Consider the following 20,614-nt stretch of genomic DNA (forward strand, 5'->3'; position numbering starts at 1 on the left):
AAGGTGCTCTATTGTAACCACTACCAGGAGACATTTCGTGAAAGGATGGACAATGTTCTTTCTGCTCACTTTTGTATCTCCCACACCTAATACTCCACATGCCACGTAGTGGTGTATTCAATAAATATTTGTTGAGTTAAAATGTAAACATATCGACTTTTCTCTCCAATAAACATTGGCCCTTCATACTATTGGTGAAAGCAGTTAGCAAGATAACTTTGAGATAATTATAAATTGAAAATGACGTATAACTAAGTTTATACTACAGACAGTCCCCAACTTATGATGGTTCAACTTAAATGGTTCCTCCACTTTACGATGGTGCGAAAGCCATACACGTTCAGTAGAAATTGCACGTTAAATTTTGAATTTTGACCTTTTCCCAGGCTAGCCACATGTGAGTCAATCTTCTCTCATGATGCTGGGCAGTGGTAGCAGCCACAGCTCCCAGTCAGCCACGTGATCATGAGGGTGAACAACCCGTACCTCACCACCATTCTGTACCCATCCAAGCATTCTCTTCTTCACTTTCACTGCAGCGTTTGATGAATTGCGTGAGAAATTCAACGCTTCGTTTTAAAATAGGCTTTGTGTTACATGATTTTGCCCAACCGTAGGCTAATGTAACTGTTTTGAGCATGTTTAAGGTAGACTAGGCTAGGCTACGATGTTCTGTAGATTAGATGTATTAAATGCATTTTCAACTTACGGTATCTTCAATTTAGGATGAGTTTATAGGGGTGTAATCCTATCATAAGTCCAGGAAGGTCTGCATTAATTATACATTATTTTTGCATATATTAATATATTTTGAAACATAATGAAAGTTTTTTTCACAAGGGTCACCTAAGATTATTTAGATTTTGCTATGGTCTGACAATATACGGCAAGTATTCTTAGAAATTAGGATGATTTTCATGACGATTCCTGCTCCTCTACTAAGCTAGCAGAATGATCCTGCTAAAAGTTAGAAATGCTTGTTTTTTGCCTCAAAGCTTCTGCTGGGACCACATATGCTAAGATATGCTCACTCCAAGGGACTTTGGGCTCACTCTTCCTAGTCCCAGAATCCTCTTCCCACATGGCCAAATTGTTTATTGTCTGTAAGTCATAACTACAAACTGTAGGACTCTAGAAGATGTTTCTTCTAGTTGTCTCATTGATCTTATGAGTCTTTTCAGGAAAAATTAGGTTCAATTTTGAAGAACGTAATTTGAAATAAAATGGACTAGGATAAAAAAAGACAACTCAGAAATGATATCAATAGGCAGATAATTCTGTTCAAAGTCCTCATAGGTATATTTAAAAGTCTGTCTTCACTTTGTGGGACTTCATGCCTTTTCAATGAAAGGAAAGTTGATGCAGAAATATGATGATTTTCTAATCTATTTGCACTGGTTGATTATTGAACGTCTCAGTTTTTAAGTATATTAATATTATGAGGTGACAGATTAATGGTCCTTCAAAATTATTGTCACTTCTCTTTACTTCGTTATCAGTTAGGTATGTATTCTGTTTCATATTCTTAGAGCCACATTTGACTAATAAGATGTCTTCTGAGCAATGCTTCGGTGTTATTTTAAGGCTGGTATACTTAGCCCAGAAGTAAATAAAAGAGCATCAGCATTTTAGTAGATGCCACTGAAAAAGTGGGAAATAGAGAGATGTTTGCCAAAGGACAAATATTTAGCAGAAAGAAAATTTCTTATTTTCTGGCTGTGTCTGGGAGTTTTAGGAAAATGCAGGAAATTTGCAAAAGGTCTTGTGGAGAGTGTATCTTGTGGACTTTTAAAGTAAATATAAACTTTAAAATCAAAATACTAATACACACCCTTAAGTGTAAATTTCACTTTACAAACTTATGTGATCTTAGTTACGTGGGACATTAGAGTTTTATATACTCTTGTTATCACTCCATTTTCCATCGAGTTATGAGAACAGTTTCTATTAAAAGGATCCAAATCTGATTCTGATTTTTTTATCCTTGTCTCTCGCTTGGATTATCTATGGGAAACCTGTCCCCAAGAGGGCATGTGTTGCATTATAGTTTTACAAGGCAAGATTTAATGCTGGGAATCAAATAGGAGCTGTTTCAATAAACTCTAAGTTAATTTTTGACCAGAAAGATCATTTTCACTGACTTTGGTTTGAGAGTTCAACTGTGCTTCATATTTTCGGTACCGCGGTGATTTATTGCTGGTGTTTTTACAGAAGGGAGATTTGTAGAGGAACACTGAGGTCAGAGGAGTTTGATTTTTGATGTCATTGCATAGAGTACGTAGCACTGAGAGAAAAGGTGGTTTGCAACTGAATTTTGGAGGAGGATGGTCATTTATTAGGTTTTTTTTTTGATATGAGAAATTTTTACTTATTATAACAACATTGTCACAAATCAAACAGGAGTCTCCCCGTAAAGCTTTGTATGTTCTCTTCTTCAGCATATCACTCTTCTATTTTAAGCTTAGAGTAAAAATGTGATTTCAGAGTCCCAATGTTCCAATACCTGACTATATAGTTCTTCCTGGGGTAGATGAAATGTTAAGATCAGATTTGTATCAGCTTCCATATTATTGGTTTTCCTCTCACTTTCTACTTCGACTTTGGAAAAACAGCTGCCAAGGCTGGTTTGAGACCTTTTATGACGTCTCTCTCATGGATTCAACTATTTTAGTGTTGACCTTTGTCCGTCTCTGAGGGATAGAGATAACTTGAAACTACTAGTCACAGGGAAGAAAACCGAACATCAAGGAATGAAGGAAGTAAACGAGAGAGAAGCAATATCTGTGAATTTTAAGGGAAAAAAGAATGGAAATTCCCCCTGGGTCTTTCCACACAGAATCAGGTTATAAAAGTGGATAAAAATGTTTTATTGTTTTAGTTTCTTTGTCTGGAAGCATAAAAAAAGCTGAAGAGATGGAGAGCCATAAAATCTTCCTTGAAAAAGAGCTCTGATAATCTTGTTAGGCTGAATTTAGATTGTTGCAGAAGCTCTTTTTTTCTTTTTACCTCGTCTGCTTGTAAATACGTTTCTAGGTTCTTGCTGAATTTTGAGCATCTGTGTTTCACCTGAAAGCCCAAACCAGACAACTGAACAGATGCTGATGCTTTTATTGCTAAAACATTAGTCCTTCTTCCACATCTCCCCAAATATGTATGCCCCAATTAAGGGATAGTCCCATAAAAGGAGCATGCGTATAAAGACGTCATCTGTGTGTTACCACCATGATTTATTTTTATCATGACATTTATCACTCTTTGGTATGTTCTTGTTTATTTCTTTGTTTATTGTTTGTGCCCTCCCATTTGATGGTAAATTTTATGAGAGAGAATGGCCATTTTATAAACCTATATTCCTGTCACCTGGAGCTGCATCAGGCACACAGTAGGTGTTAGATTTTGAATCAATGGATAAATGCGTCACCCTAGGCTGATATCTTCCACAGTGAAATCGTGCCCTGTCTTGATTTTGCAGAAATTTCTGACCACCCCCATATGGAGATCCACGCCCGTATGTCCAAATGCCTGCTTGACTTTTCCTCCTAATTTCTCAAACCAGATCCATTCTTAGTCAAATCCGTGTCTTGTCATCTCAAGTAAATCGTTACTTCATTTCTTTTTTGCTTCACTTATGGTGTATAATCCATCAGTAAGTTCCGATAGCTCTACATCCAAAAAAATCCTTAAATCTGTCTGCTTTTCTTCACCTTTCCATTTTCTACCTGAACAAGCCACCCCTGCCGTCACGTGGACATCTGCAATAGCCTCTCAGTGGTTTCTCTGTTTCCATTGTTGCTCTCTATCATCCATTCTCCACTCGTTACTGAACCAAAGTGGGTTCACTTCCTGGCAAGTTATGATCACACTCTCCACCACAAGTAGTTGCCACACAAAGCAGAGTTTGTTGGCAGCAAATAGGAGACCCTGCAGAATCATTTCCGAGTCGTGGCTCTTCCTGAGCACGAGACAGCAGGGGCCTTTAATCTTGGATGGGGAATGAATATTCAAAAGGGGGGAGTGGGTATTCACTCACGCAGGCTCAGTTGCAAAACATGCTTCCACATCTGCGCGGGGGGCTGCTCTCTGGTGGGGCTCAGTCTGGATCAGGGTGGTTGGTGATTGCATCTAACATAACAAAAGGAAAAACACAGTTTGGAGAAACAGTTAAATGCTTCTGAAACCTCCCTTGTGTTCCTTGGGGGCAATTAGTCAGTGACACACACGGCAGCAAAAGTGTTGTTTAAAATGCCTTCCCTCTACCAATAGAATAAAATCCAAACTCTGTTATGGCTTTAAGGACTTCCCTATTCTGATTTCTGCCTCCTCTTCCACCTCATCTCTTTCTACCTTTCTCACTAACCTCCAGCCACAGTGACCTTCTTCATGTTCATCAACCAGGCCATGCTCACTCCTGAGCCCAGGGCCTGTTGAACTTGCCATACTCTCTGTCTAGAACGTTCTGCTTCCAATCTTGTCATTGCTAGCTCATTTTGTCATCCAGATATCAGCTCCAATCTACAAAAGTGGCCCCAATCATGCTCCATCACATTCCCTAATTTACTTTCTTTATAGAACTTAGACTATATAAAATAATTGTATGAACTCATCTTCTGGAACAGAAAGCCCATGAAAGTTGAGAACTAAGACTTTGTGTTTCTTATTCCTTATTATATCCCCAGGGCCTAGAAGTGTGCCTGGCATATAGCAGCAGCTACAATGAGTGGATATGTAGTGACATATATTCACAAAGGTTAAAAAGACAGCCAATGACCATCGTTAACAATACCGTGTTGTATATCTGAAACTTGCTAAGTGAGTAGATCTTAAAATTTCTCATCACACAAAAAAATTTGCAACTATGTGAGATGATGGCTATTAACTAAACTTATTGTGGTATTCATTTGGCAATATATACATGCATCAAACATTGTGTTGTACACCCGAACCTAATACAATGTTAAATGCCAATGATAGCTCCCTACAAGTGGAAAACATAATCTATTTTTAGGCTGGAAAAAAAAGATAGCTAAAATATCCTTACTTCTCTTTCCTTGGATGTGGAAAAGTTTCAGACTTGCAAAAACTACCAACTGACAGAGAGATAAGAAAGGGAGCAAAAGACAAATAGTTTTTTTGAGCTCTAAGTTTACTGGAAGAAAAGCAGAGGTGGGGAAAAAGCTGTGCATTCAAGTGAGTGGAAAAGAAGCCACGCACTGGTGTGAGTGGTTTTGTTATTAGTAGGAACGTGCAAGTCTGCGTATTGCTGTGCCTTCCTGCCAGCTGCCATTTCTCTGGGCTGTGAGGGTGTCCACTTGAAAAGGCTACTTTCTGTAAATCTTACTTAAGTAGGAATCAGTGCCTTTTCTTTAAAAAAGCGAACATTTCAATTAAGTTTTAGAAAGTAAGGCTGTCTTTGAGATGTATAGAATATATTAACATGGTGCTCCACTCTGAAACGCTAAGTACATTAATTTGGAATGTGCTGAGCTGGTGGTAAATTGATAGCCAGCCTGCAGTTGCCAGAAGAGAATTTTTGTCTTGTCTTCGCACAGAAGAGAAAATGCAAGGGAGTCTGGGTCAATTAATTGCCTGCCGGGGTACTGCCCCATCTATTTCGGGCAGGGAAAACTGGAGAGGGCTGGCTGGTTTACTCTGTAAGTAGTTTCTTGCCGAGGGAGCTTGGTTTCAAAATCCTAGAAACCATATGTGTTAGTTTAATCAGAGTTTGGCCCCGAGGAGAATTAAAATGAAAGGAAATTCCACAATTAGAAGGTGTGGAAGTGGGAAGCCGACTGAATCCAGCCCTTAGAGAGGCAATGTGGGTTGGTGAGATTACATTCTTAGGGTGTATAATAGGCCAAGGTTTTAATTCCCAGATTCTTTCACTTAAGAGCTTCTGTGTCTGAATTCTAGTGGAATGGAGGCCCCTCCATTATAAGGGTCTCGCCTTTGTGTTCGTGGCTACAACTGTAAAAGGGGAGAGTCCCAAGGTAGCAAGAGGTCTCAATAGAGGTTTGTAGCAAAGCCCTGGACAAGAAGTCTGACTTTACAAGAGGCTTCTTTCTCCTTCTTTGCCAGTGTTTGTTTCCTATTTTGTCAGGTTGGCTTGTTGTTAAAAAATCAGAGCGATGAAGAGAAGAATGTCTCACGGAGGGTCATGGAAACCACTGTTTATAGTTCTTTGGGGTCTTTGTGGGGAACTTCTGCTAAAAGGACTTGGTTACGAGATAAGAATTGTTCATCGTAAATGAACGTTGACACATAGGTGTGCATAGGGAAGTGGTTGAATCAGATGGAATGGGACTAGGGCAGAGCCTGGCTACATTCCCAGCAGTGATGGAGAGATCGAAACTGAATTTAGAAGTCTGAGGGATAAATGGGTCTCTAGTCATAAGAAACCCAGCACCAACATATGGTGGCTCTATTTTTAATTTTTTGAGGAACCTCCGTACTGTTTTCCATAATAGCTGTACAAATTTACTTTCTCACCCACGGTGTACAAGGGTTCCCTTTTCTCCACGTCCTCACCAGCATTTGGTGTCTCTTGTCTTTTTGATAAAAGCTACTCTGACAGGTGTGAGGTGATATCTTCTTGTGGTTTTGATTTGCATTTCCCTGATGATTAGTGAAGTTGAGCATCTTTTCATGAGCCTGTTGGACATTTGTATGGCTTCTTTTGAGAAACGTCTATGCAGATCTTTTGCCCATTTTTAAATCAGGTTATTTTTTTATTTTTGCTATTGTTTGTTTCTTGTATATGTCGGATATTAACTCCTTATCAGATATATGGTTTGAGAATATTTTCCCCCATTCCATAGTTTGCCTTTTCACTCTGCTGATTGTTTCCTCTGCTGAGCGGAAGTGTTTTAGATGATGTAATCCCACTTGTCTATTTTTGCTTTTGTTGCCTGTGCTTTTGGTGTCATATCAAAAAAATCATTGCCAAGACCAATGTTGAGAAGCTTTTTCCCTATTTTCTTCCAGTAGTTTTATGGTTTGCGGTCTTACATTTAAGTCTTTAATCCATTTTGAGGTGATTTTGTATATGGTGTGGGATAAGGGTCCAATTTTATTCTTCTGCTTGTGGCTGTCCAGTTTTCCCAACACCTTTATTGAAGATATTGTCCTCTCCTCATTGTCTGTTTTTGGCACTCTTATCGAACATCAGTTGACTGTAAATGAGTGAATCTATTTCTGGGCTCTCTGTTCTGTTCCATTGGTCTCTATGTCTGTTTTTATGCCAGTACTGTAATGTCTTGATTCCACTTTTGAATATATATTCAACAGAAATTAAGTTAGGATCTCCAAGAGAAATCTACACTTTCATGTTCACTGAAGCCTTATTCATAATAGCGAAGATATTGAAACAATCTAAATGTTTCTCAACAGATGAATAGATAAAGAAAATGTGGTGTACACACACACACACACACACGCACACATATATACACACAGTGGAATATTATTCAGCCTTAGAAAAGAAGGAAATCCTGCCATTTGTGACAATATGGATGAACCTGGCGGATATTATGCTAGGTGAAATAAGCCAGACACAGAAAGACAAATATTGTGTGATCTCAATTATATGTGGAATCTGAAAGAGTTAAACTTGTGGAAGCACAGAATGGAATGGTGGTTGCCAGGAAGTGAGTGTTGGGGGAATAAGGAGATGTTGATCAAAGGGCACAAAGTTCTAGTTGTGCAAGATGAGTAAGTTCTGGAGATCTACTGGGCAGCAGGGTGACTATAGTTAGCAATACCGTATTCTATACTGGAAATTTCCTAAGAGGGTAGATCTTAAGTGTTTTCACCACACACACACACACACACACATACACACACACACACAAATGGTAACTATGTGAGATGATGGATGTGTTAACTAGCTTGGTTGTGGTGATCATTTCACAACATATAATATATCAAAACATCAAGTTGTACACCTTAAATATATACAATTTTTGTTTGTCAGTTATACCTCAAAAAAACTGAAAAAAAGTAAAAAAAAAAAAGAAAAAGGAAACCCAGAAAAAAAGCTTAATGTGGGAGGGACACAAAGCAAAAAGATAAAAACAGCACCAAAAGAAACAACAGCTTGGGCCAGCCCAGGGGCATAGTAGTTAAGTTTGCGCTCCACTTCGGCAACCCAGGGTTCACTGGTTTGGATCCCAGGTGGGGACCTACAAACCACTCATCAAGCCATGCTGTGGTGGCATCCCACATACAAAATAGAGGAAGATGGGCCCAGATGTTAGCTCAGGGCCAATCTTCTTCAGCAAAAAAAGAAGGATTGGCAGTGGCTGTTAGCTCAGGCTAATCTTCCTCAAAAAACAGAAAAAAACCCTACAACAGCCCACTAATAAACAACTAGTAGATGGTCTATACATGATTCATACTATTTACATATACTTTGGCCACCTCTACCTCAGGAACTTTATTCCAGAGCTCATTTCCTTCCCCACTCCTTCCCTAGGATCCTCCAAATACAGGAATAGCTCCTCAATTCACAAATGATTTTCACTTGTACCATTTGCTGTGTTCTGGGGATACAGAGATGAAGAAAATCATCTGTACCTCAAGGAATTTCAATAATCAAGGTAGGTAAATATACATGTAAACAAATTCCCTAGTATACAGTATTTAAGTATAATATAAGTATGTTCAAGGGGTAGAGATAGCATTGATGAAAAAAATGCTTGAACCTATATGAGATAGGTGATGTGTTAAGGCTGAGATGATTATTTTTGGCATGATTTTCTTTCTTTATCAGAAAGCATAAAGATTACTTTAGTCCAGCTCTGTTCTATTCTATTCTATTCTATTCATTTCTGAGACCTCAGCCTGTCAGAGAAAATTTGAAATCAATGATAACGTCGTATTTACGTAACTCCAATATATTAATTAGAACACAAACTTTTAAATAAGAATGTCAGTGACATAAAAGAGGTTCTTTTTGACACAAGAGATTAAAATGATAGTCCACTGTTTTTTGCATAGTTTGTGAACTTTAATTTTTGTTTGTATTTAAGTCTTCTCTTTTGATCTAGAATCAGAATGTTTTAGAAAAGAAATGCGCCAATGTACGATAAAATTCACTTTATAAATGGGCTTACACCAGGAGTCGGGTTCGATTAGTTTGTTCAAGCTAAGCTCCTTTGAATTCTAACTTCTGTGCTGGATTTCAACTGCTTAAGCAGAGATTTATCTGGGCCTGGTGCAAGGAACTAAAATTGTTATTAGATTACCTTCAATCAAAACTATGTGATAATTCTTGTCGAAATTAGAAGAATTTGAAGTGAGTGCTTCTTTTTCCTTTTATTCAGTAATGACTTCAGTTTAAATTATGTTATTCAAAGGGTACAGGAGCTTTCATAAATTATTCATTTGCAAAGACCTAGCTGTTTCAAGCCACATCCCCCGAAACAGAATGGGTTGAGTAAAATGGTTTCATTTTGCCGAGGCATTCATAAATATCTCTTTGCCGTACTTCCGCAATGAATTTGGATGTCTGTTAGCTTAAGGCACATTTCCTGCTATCAGGTTATCTCATCTAATGGTTCCCCTTTCTAGAACAACTTGGGAGTGAGCTTTGTCTCATTCTGATTGTCCCACTAACTTCAAAGTGGAAAGAAAAAATTAACTGCATCTGTGGGGATTTCAGCAACTCTTGAATCTTCCCATGCAAGCCAGGCTTCTCCTTAATGTTTGTGATCTCATGTCTTTTGGGAGAAGCAATAGTTATTTTGTTTTTAATGTATCTTTCTACTTAAATAGGTTACTATAATAATATGCTTATTCTCAGAGATACTCCTATTCATGCATTTTTGTTACAGTTGAGATGACTATACATTAATTAGGAATATTTCTAACCTTGGTATTTTCTGGGTAGATTTTCCTCAGTCTGGACCAGCTCTGTCTATTATTGGACACAGATGCTCAGCTGGTCGTCAATCAGCTATAATTACACTTTGGAAAAACCTCATATGCAAAGATGTTCAACTTGTCACAGCTATAATTTGTAAGTAACTCTACAAAATTTATATTCTGTAATCTCTTTGAAAGATTAACTCAGGGACTGAAAGATTGCTTCTCTTCCTGATAGCAAGCAATATTTAGTACAAATGGTGCTAATTAGTGCAATATCATCAAGCTTTGTCGAGTTTGAAGTTCTATGTCATTTATCCCTTTTCCTGTCCTCCTCATTCCTGCAGAACATCTCTTGATGGTAGTTCTTCCCTCGATTGACCTTGTGGTAAGTGAGGCTCGGAGACAGGTGGGAGGTAGGTAAGAATGGCTCTACAGTAGCCCAATAGGAAGAGGGAGCAGGTTCAAAAAGTCATGGGAACTGAAGCCAGAGAGCAAAGTAAGAGTGAGTGGGTGGTTAGTAAGCGCAGCAAATGCAGATCGACTAATTTTGCAGGAAACTTGATAGTGAAGTTAAGGAGAGCAAAGCATAGTAGCTAGAGAGTGGATTAGCAGCGAGAGCAGACTTGAGCATGTCTACCAGAGGAAGAAGCCAGTGAGAATGGAGAGATTGATGAGACAAGAGAGAAGGAATGATTGTGAAAAATTCTTGGAGGAGACAGAAGAGGGGAGGTCAAGAGCTCCTGTGGAGGGGTTAGCATTAGCAAGGAAGCAGAACGCCTCTTGAGAGACTAAAGTGAGGTAAGAAAGACTTAAGAAGATAATTCATAATTAGGAATTGTGATGGCTAATTTTATGTGTCAACTTGGCCAGGCTATGGTACCCAATTGTTTGGTCAAACACCATTCTAGATTTTGTCGTGAAGGTATTCTTTTAGTTGCGATTAACATTTAAATCTGCAAACTCTAAGTAAAACAGATTGCTTTTCATAAGGTGGGTGGGCCTCATCCAATCAGTTGCAGGCCTTAAGAGCAAAGACTGAGGTTCCCCAAGAAAGAAGGAATTCTGCTTCCAGACTGCTTTTGGACTTGACCTGCAACATCAACTCTTCCCTGGGTCTTCAGCCTGTTGGCCTGCTCTGCAAAATTTGGACTTGCCAGTCCCACAAATGTGTAAACTAATTCCTCAAAATAAATCTCATTCTCTCTCTATCTGTTGGTTTGCAACCTTGGGCGTTTCCCTGGGTGAAATCTGTAGCTGGTCCTCATATACAGAGGGCAAGGAAAGACCGAAGAAAGAGGCAGACCACTCCAGCTTGGTAGGTGTCAGGTTTAATATGCAAAGAAACCTACTTATGAGGCTTGTCTTGGGTGGGCTCAAGAAGAGTAGATCTCTGCACCCACCTGCCAGAATCTTAAAGTTTATGCAGAGGCCTTAACAGAGTTCAGTCACAGTCCAGATGGTCTCAATTACACATTGGTCTCTCAAGGCTGCATTCTTGAAGTGGCTCCTAGTGTAAGAATAGTGGGTACACCATACATTCCAAGGATGGGGGCAGGGTAAGGCGCCTCTGATGGCTCGAGCCTAGCTTGAGGGTCACCTGGCAGTCACATCCTCTCAATGACCTCCTCCAACAATATATACACATCCTACTGGTTCTGTTTCTCTGGAGAACCCTGACTGATACATAGATTCAGGATGGAGTGGAAGGGTTTTGAAGATGCTCATGTTAGCGATGTCAATATTTTTTGGTAAAATGGGAGACTAAGATTTATGATGAAAGTGAGGAGTAGGCTTGAAAGTGGAAGAGTTTCCAAAGAATTTTTAGGTGGGTACAGGAGACTATAAATTCTTCCAGAACAGGGAGCCTATGTTATTCCTTTTGTATCCTAAAATCATAGCACAATAGTTGGCATCATGAAAGTGCTCCACAAATGTTTGTTGTCTGTCAAATAAGCTGAACCAAAAGGTAAGACTAGATGCTATGAATTCATGGTGAATAAATTGTCACAGCTTTGCAACTTTTTGCAATAACACTGGTTCTCTGGAAGTTGGATTAGAAAAAGTGAACCGTGGGAATCAGCACAATGAGAACTACTGAGAGTCAAGAGATGGAGAGCAACCAGTATGGTACTGAGTGGACAATGCTGTGTGAAAGTGACTGATGGCGAGGCCCAGGCTGGGTAGAGAAGTGAAAGGAGCCAAGTTGGGATTATTGGTCTAGGAGAACTGGAAGGAGCCAAGGGATCAAACGACTTAGTGAAGACAGGGAGGATGTTTAATGGGAGAAGTAGAGAGATGGGAAGAAGGGAAGTATTTGTCTGTGAATTTCATAGTTCTCAAAGTTATGGTGGAAGACTAGTTTGGAGTGGCCAAAGTAGGGGTGAGATAAAGATTAGGACCATTAAAAGAGTATACTTTTATTTTTTCTATTTATACGTATTTAATTCCTTAGCATGTGTATAATTTAAGAAGGTTTTAACGAATAGAAAATATAGTCAGTAACTGCATTTCCTACTTTAATTACAAAAAATTATCCACAGTGGCAAGATACTTCGTTAGGTGCTGGGTCCTTCTAGACATCAAGCATGGAGTTGAGTATTTAGAGCACTGAACTTAGAATTAAAAGATGTTATAAGCCCAGACTTTCCTATTTGCCAGATGAGTGAATTTGGGCAATTCATAGACCCTCATGAATGTTTTATCTTCCAAAAGGTGAATGATAATGATACCTTTAGGATTATTGTAAAGATCAGATGAAATAGACAAGGCCTCTTTTCAACTGTAAAGTTTAAATATTAGGCAATATTTTAAAATATTAATTAGACATGGTACTATCCTTTGAGGAACATTCTACTTGAAAAAGATATTTAAGGGTTAATTTTTAGTTAGACCCTGGCATAATTAGATTAAAACATCTTATGTTCATTAATTTTATTATATTTAATAATTTCAAATATTCAACAGGACATTATGTATTGTTTAATACAATGTAAGCCAAAATACAGACTTAAAATGTGCCTTGGTGTACCTTAAATGTTGTGATTTTCCTTGTTTTCAAAGGGACAATTCTTTTTTTATTGAAGTATAGTTGACATACAATATTATATTAGTTTCGAGTGTACAACATAGTGATTCAACATTTATGTACGTTACAAAATGATCACCCTGCTGAGAATAGAAACCACCTGTCATCATACAAAGTAATGACAATATTGTTGACTATATTCCTTATGCTGTCCATTACATCCCCATGACTTATTTATTTTATGACTGGAAGTTTGTACCTCTTGGTCCCCTTCCCCTGTTTTGCCCTTTCCCCCTCTGGCAACCACCAATTTGTTCTCTGTATCTATGAGTCTGTTTCCGTTTTGTTTGGTTTGCTCATTTGTTGTTGTGGTTGCTGTTATTTTAGATTCCACATATAAGTGAAATCATACAGTATTCTTTTTCCTCTGTCTGTCTCATTTCACTTAGCATAATACCGTCTAGATCCGCCCATGTTGTTGCAAATGGGAGGGTTTCATTCTTTTCTCTGGCTGAGTAAGATTCTATTTTATATATATTCCACGTCTTTATCCATTCATTTACCAATGGACACTTAGGTTGCTTCCATGTTTAGGCTATTGTAAATAATGCTGCAATGAACATAGGGGTGCATATATCTTTTTGAATTAGTGTTTTCAGTTTTTTCAGATAATACCCAGAAGTGGTGTTGCTGGGTCGTATGGTAGTTCTATTTTTAATTTTTTGAGGAACTGCCATACTCTCTCCCACAGTGAAAGTGATAATTCTTATCATTCTTGGTATTCCCACCCCCGAGAGCAGGCATGGCGTAGATTTGTGTGTGTGTGTTTAACTTACGTTCAATTAAAAAAAAAAATCCTAGGCGTAGAAAAGTAATTATAAATTGTATGTCCTCTGAATGCAGCTAAAGTTAACCCAAAGGATTCATTTCATATTAGAATTTAAGCCAAGAACCAAGAAAAAAGTAAGTATGCAATTACACAATTTACATAATTTTTTTCACTAAATGTTAATGTATTTCTTATAGTTAATGTTGTGAGTTCTGAGATCCATGCTCCTAATAGAATTCCTAGGCAGATGTTCAATATCTATCCCTAATTTACAAATCTTAACTTGAGCATTAGGCCCCTGTGTAATCCACACAACATTTAGTATAGAATGTTTGAACAGTTAACGCCCATCATTATCTGAACCTCAGGTGATATTTAGCGCATTGTGCAAGACATGGAGCAACAGGGAGTCCTTACTTTGGACTCTGCGGAGGAAGGAACTGTTTCCACCCACATGGCTTTAAATGACTCCCCATACTCTGGCCCTCGATATCACAGAGAGCAGCGTAACCCACATCTTGACAGGAAGCAAGAAAGAGAATATAATGCACAAAACATTTGGGTTAGAGAAAACGTCAGTTTGGGATTCTTGCAGCCATTCTTGAGAGCATTATTTAGGATATAAGCTGAGCTGTTCCTACAGAAAACCCCCAAAATATAGGGGTTTAAATGAGACAGAATCTTATTTCTCTCTCACGTAACAGAGAGTAAAGCAGGCGGGCAGTCCAGGGCAGGTAGCAGGCCCCCATCAGTGAGGCCATCCAAGGATCCTGGATCATGGGACGGCTTTGGCATCATCAACATGTGGCTTCTTTCTCTAGATCTAAGGCAGCTCCTTTAAGTGTCCCATCTCCCAGCCATCAAGAGGCGTGAAAGAGGGAATGAAAGGCAAGCCTCTTTTTTGTGTGGATGTGACCCAGAGGGTGCTCACATCACTTCCATTCACATCCCCTTGTGAACTTACATAGTCACGCTTTACTGCAAGAAACGTTGGGTAATGTGGTGTCTAGCTGTGAAGATTTGTGCCCTAAAATTGGTGGTGTCGTCCTTTCCTCTTCTCTCTCCCACCATCAGTGTGTAATCTATACGTGAGTTCTGATAGTTTGACTTCCAAACGCTTTCCATTATTCTCCATATTCCTAACAACACTCTATATCCCTTGCCTGGCCCACTACAATCACCAAACTGGTCTGCTTGCTTCTACTCTTTTTTTCTGTTTTTGAGGAAGATTAGCCCTTAGCTAACATCTGCTGCCAATCCTCCTCTTTTTGCTGAGGAAGACTGGCCCTGAGCTAACATCCATGCCCATCTTCCTCTACTTTATATGTGGGGTGCCTACCATAGCATGGCTTGACAACTGTTGCCATGTCGGCACCCAGTATCTGAACTGGTGGACCCCGGGCTGCTGAAGTGGGCTGGCCCTGCTTCCACTCTTGCTTCACTAAGCCATTCCTTACCTAAGTCACTGAATTTTAGATGTATAAACCAAATCTCATCACTCTTCTTTTTAAGCCCTTTAATGTCATCTTATTTCCACAGAATAAAGTCTAAACTCCTCACCATGAGCCATAAGACCCAGCAATGAATGATGCCCCATTCTCATACCACACTTTCGCCTGGTCATTATGTTCTGGCCACTAAGGCTTCCAATTTTTTCTAGAGGATGCTGATCCCTTCCTGACCTCAAGCCTTTAAACCCACCATTCCTTGTCCTGGAAAGACTTTTCGCTGGGATCTCTACATGGCTGGCTCACCCTCATCTCTTGGCACTAGGCGCAAATGTCGTCTATTCTGAGAATGTTTCCTGCCTGCCCTTTCTAAGCAGCGTGTCTTGTTCCCTGTTACTCTTTATCCCATGCCCTTGTTTATTTCCTTCATGGCACCTATGAAATTATATAACAATCCTCTTTCCTTACTTATTGATTGATTGATTGATTGGTTCCTCTCAGCAGTAAGTAATCGTCAGGAAGCAGTCTGATTTACCCCTGATTTTCACACTCTGGCACATAAGAACTCAATAAATGTCTGTTGAATGAGTGACTAAATGAATTCGGTGGATTTCATATGTCTCTTACAAATAAGAATCTGGTACCTATGGTGGAAAAATCCAGTAAAAAGAACCTTGGATTTGCCTCCTTTAGCTTCACATCTGACTTGGGTGTACATGTTACACCCGAGCCGTGAATTTATCAGCCTCAGTTTGTGTTTGAAGTTATGGCCATTCTCTGTAGTAGCTTGAATGGCGGCCTCCCAAAAAGTTATGTTTATGTCCTAATACCTGGACCCTGTGAATGTGACCTTATTTGAAAAAGAGTCTTTGCAGACTTAATTAGGTAAAGGATCTTGAGATGAGATCATCTTGGATTAAGTTGGTGGGCTCTAAATCCAATGACCTCTGTCCTTGTAAAGACGAGGGGAGATTTGAGAAACAGAGGAAAATGTTAGTGAAGACAGAGGCAGAGATTGCAGTTATGCAGCCACAAGCCAAGGAAGGCCTGGCTCTATAAGAAGCTGGAACAGGCAAAGGCAGACTTCTCCCGTAGAGTGTATAAATCTGTCCCGAATATACCATGGAAAGTATTAGACTGAAAAAATACTTGTTGTTTATCTGAAATTCTAGTTTAACTGGGCATTCTGCATTTTGATTTGCTAAATCTGACAATCCTACTCTAATCCAGAGAATATTGGAAAATAAAGAATTGGCTAGGAATGATATATAGATTCTGCCAAGTAAGAACTGGCACCAAATTTTTTAAAAAGTCAATTAAGTAACTAAAGAAAGTGAAATTGGGGTCATGGGAGTTTTAAATATGCTACAAAATCCTGAAATTTTGCCCAGAAAAGTAACTAAGCAAAATGCTTGGAAATAGAAAAGATTTTAATGTTTTAAATCTGATCTAAAAGTATCTTGGAAGTGGGTCATTTGTTTCTTGTAACTGTAAAAAATAACAAAATTCCACCTATTCTTGACAATTTTTTTTTTTTTAAATCTCTCGGGAATTAGCATTGAATTAGGCACTGCCTCTTATTTCTACTACCCACAGTTTATTAGATGCAGCTTGAAAATGGGTAAATTAAAACACAGGAATTAAAAAAAAATTAGACTGAAAACAGGTTTGGATGAAGCCCGTTAAAATAGGTTCTTTCCTAGCGGCCTGCAGGTGTTTCCAGCCATGAGCGAGAAGCCTCAACAGGCCCCTTTGTCCTTCTCACGCCTCAGGAACAACTAATATCACCCAGGAGGTAAAATTCCTCTCTCTAAATTTCTTCTGTTTAAATTTTGTATTCTTAACGTTCATAATTACCTTCTTTTTTTTTTTTTTACCTTGTGAGTTTTTAAGCACAAATATCATGTAGGCTGTTAAATAAGTAATTCAACCCATTTCAGCATCAACTGAACAAGCAGATGGGATGAGGGCTGCAGTGAGGAGAGAGAGAGAAAGAATGAAAATAGAGTAAGAGAATTACCCCAATCCATAGTGTATTTAATGAAAGACTAAGTGAATTGGGTGTATTCCACGTGTCTCTTACAAATAAGAATCAGGGGCCGTGGTGGGCAAACCAGGTCAAATGAAACTCCTGTGCAGAGACTTTCCTCTATTAGCTTTATTTCGGACTCCAGTGTACCAAATGAGAAACCGGAGCAAGGACAACCTCACCTCCCCAGTTGCAACTGAAGAAATTAGACTCTATAGGAAGAGGGAAGTCCACTTTGAACAAACAATAAACGGCCGATGACGCAGGTGCTGCGTAATGTCCTGGAAGCCCCCGGAGTCCCCAGATGCTCCTGGAGGCCCTGGACGATCTGCACCCTCCCCCCGCCCCGCCCCGGCCCCAATGCTCCTAGAGGCCCGTGATGTTCCTGGAGGCCAGGATGCTCCCAGAGGTCCACCACACTCCAAGATGCTCCTGGGGGGCCCACAGATGTTCCCAGATGTTCCTGGAGGCTGGGATGTTCCCAGATGTTCCTAGGAGCCCCAGATGCTCCCGGGGGCCAGGACACTCCCAGAGGTCCGGGATGCTCCGGGGTCCCTGGAATGGGAGGCAGTGGTGGCTTGCACGCAGGTTTCTGGCAGCAGCGTTCTGGGTGGGGGCTGAGGCCACAGAGCTCGCAGAGGCAAGCTCGAGGACAAGGAGTGGATCCCTGTCACTAAGGTGGGCTGCCTGGTCAGGGACATGAAGATCCAGTCCCTAGAGGAGATCCATTCCTTCTCCTGCCCATCAAGGAATCTGAGGTCAGTGACTTGCTCCTGGGGTGTCCCTTCTGGACGAGGTTTTGAAGATTATGTGGGTGCGAAAGCAGACCCGAGCTGGCCAGCAGACTAGGCTCAAGGCATTTGTCCCCATCGTGGATTACCAGGGACGTGTGGATATGGATGTTAAGTGCTCCAGGAGGCATCCATGTCATCCATGGCGCCATTATCCTGCGAGCTGTCTGTCATCCCCCAGTGGCAAGGCTGATGGGAACGAAATGGGTAAGCCCCATGTCATCCATGCAGGGGGACAGGTGCTGTGGCTCTGTGCTGGTGCGCCTATCCCCACCCAAGGAGCACTGGCGGCCTCTAGGCCCCTATCCCAAGAAGGTGCTACTGATGGCCGGCATTGACAACTGCTGACATCAGCCAGGGACTATACCCCCTGGACCACTCTGCCAAGGCCACCTTTGATGCCATCTCCAAGACCTCCAGCTTCTCACCCCTGACCTCTGGAAAGAGAGCGTGTTCACCAGGTCTTCATACTAGGAATGCACTGATCATCTTGTAAAGACCACCCCAGTCTCCGTGCAGAGGACTCAGGCCCCAGCCATGGCCACCACATAGTTTCTATACAAGAAAAATAAAGTAATTAAGCCTGTTTAAAAAGAAAAAGGAGGGAGGCCTGTGTGTGTGTACTGGGGGGGACATGGGAAGGTAGCGTAGGTAAAGAAAGTAGAGATTTTCCAAAGAAGCGTCACAGGAGAAAAGCAGAGAATTTGGGAACAATTTTCTACCAAAGACAGAGCAATAGGGAGTCACTGATCAGTGCCAGAAGAAGTTTCTGGAGGGCTTGATATTCATTCATTAACTTATTCCTCCATCATTTATAAGCTACTCAGTCTGTGTCAGGAATTGGGTTAGATGTGGGGTTTCTCCAGGGAAAAAGCGTTAGTCGCTGACTTTAGAGAGTGGACCGCAGAGAGAGAGGAGAAGGACATGATGAAAAAGAAGTAGAATAAGGTCTAAGAGCTGTCACCATTCAAGTGCTTATAGGGTGGAGAGAGCATGCAAAGGAGATGGGTGTGGAAGGGAGGGAAGAGAAAGTGGGTATCAGAGTCTTTACCATGCTGGTACCCAGATTAAACTTCAGTGATTTATTAGCTTAGAGAAAGCTGTTCTCTGAGGTTAAGCACGTGTTTTAAGCTTCTGAGAATATTAACTAACATAATCGTATTCACGAACAGATACCCTTTACCAGGTGCCTCTTACGTGCCAGGCTCCGTCTACATATTATGTTAATCCTCACAATAACCTTATGAAGTAGAGATTCTTACCCCATTTTACAGATGAGGATGCTCCAGGTCAGAGGGTTTGAAGAATTATCTAGATTAGCGCAGTTGCTGAAGCAAAAGGCAAACTCTTGATTGCTTTGTCTTCCATTTTGCCTTGCTGCTTGTGCACTCGAAAATATGTGTATTCATAGTTGCTCCAGCATGTCCTACTTAAATGGTTCATGATTTAAGAATTAAATCTCAGTTGTTTTAATGAAGAGAAACCTATTTCCTTGATAAAAGTAAAAGTTGATACTCTCTGATTTTTGTGGCTCTGCTCCCTGAGAGAGCATCACAGTCTATGTGATGTTCAAGGCCAGCTTTCATGCAAAATCCCCAAACGGAAATACAGTTAGCAGAGAATGCAGTGTATTGATTCAGCATACAAATCAAAAACGTTATATTTATTACCCACAAGGATAAACGAATCCGATCAACATGACTTTTGATATTTAGGTGTCTTTTTGCTGCATCTACCTATGTCATTAAGAGATGGCTTCTACAGGCGTCTTTTGGGTAGGACGGCTGTGGGTGGGTCAGGGCAGCGGCTCTGAAGCGTGCTTTGGGGCAGTGCTGCTCCAGCATTAATGTACTTTGTGGTGCCCTGAGGAGCTTATGAATCTCCAGGTCTGAGCTGGGGCTGACATTCTGCATTTGTCAATGTAGATGCTCCTGGCTGATGATCCACAGACCGCACTTTGCACAGCAAGGGCTCTGGAGGGAATGGAGACCATCCGTCTGATTTAGAACCTGCCTTGATCTCATAAGCCCATATGACTTGGCCGACTTATTAGAAAATAATTATGGAGTGCCTGCAACATATAGACACTGTGCACGTTCCAGAAGATATATATGTGAAAAAGTATAATTGCTGTGTATTCTAGATACGCACCTCTGTATGTGAGAGTGGCGAGGAAAGAGGGAAAGATATTATTTTTTTATTCTTGCTTGCATTGTGTCAAAAGTTGCAATAAGTATATATATTTTTTCTCATTAAAATAAAAAAGTTAAGAGGAGTGTATATTGTAGTTGGGAAGAGAAACAATTAACACATAACATGTTAAGGCAATATTAAGTGTTACTATGAGTATGTGGGGGAGACTCTCACTCTGGGACTTTTATTTTTGCTTTATTGTTTTGGTGAGGAAGATTGTCCCTGAGCTAACATCTGTGCCCATCTTCCTCTATTTTATATGTGGGATGCTCCCACAGCGTGGCTTGATGAGCCGTGCATAGGTCCGCACCCAGGATCCAACCCTGTGACCCCCAGCCCACTGAAGTAGAGTGCAGAACTTAACCACTATGCCTCTGGGCTGGCCCTGGGACTTTTAACTTTATTCTAAAACAAATGGGGATACATTAGAGGTAT

At 40.3% G+C, this 20,614-nt stretch overlaps 1 protein-coding gene and 1 pseudogene across 1 annotated transcript in view; both read left to right on the forward strand.

Moving 5' to 3' along the window:
- Positions 1-11,072, forward strand: part of CDC73 (cell division cycle 73) — a 215,701-nt gene extending 204,629 nt beyond the window's left edge. Inside the window, exons 15-17 of the transcript XR_011535272.1 lie at positions 8,471-8,594; positions 9,887-10,015; positions 10,209-11,072. The gene's annotated coding sequence lies outside the window, so the exon portion shown is untranslated. The remainder of the gene's footprint in view (positions 1-8,470; positions 8,595-9,886; positions 10,016-10,208) is intronic.
- Positions 11,073-17,452: 6,380 nt separating this feature from the next.
- Positions 17,453-18,586, forward strand: LOC103563749 (small ribosomal subunit protein uS5 pseudogene; annotated as a pseudogene).
- Positions 18,587-20,614: the final 2,028 nt, after the last annotated feature.

This window comes from Equus przewalskii, chromosome 31, assembly GCF_037783145.1.
Source record: "Equus przewalskii isolate Varuska chromosome 31, EquPr2, whole genome shotgun sequence".
NCBI classification, from domain to species: Eukaryota; Metazoa; Chordata; class Mammalia; order Perissodactyla; family Equidae; genus Equus; species Equus przewalskii.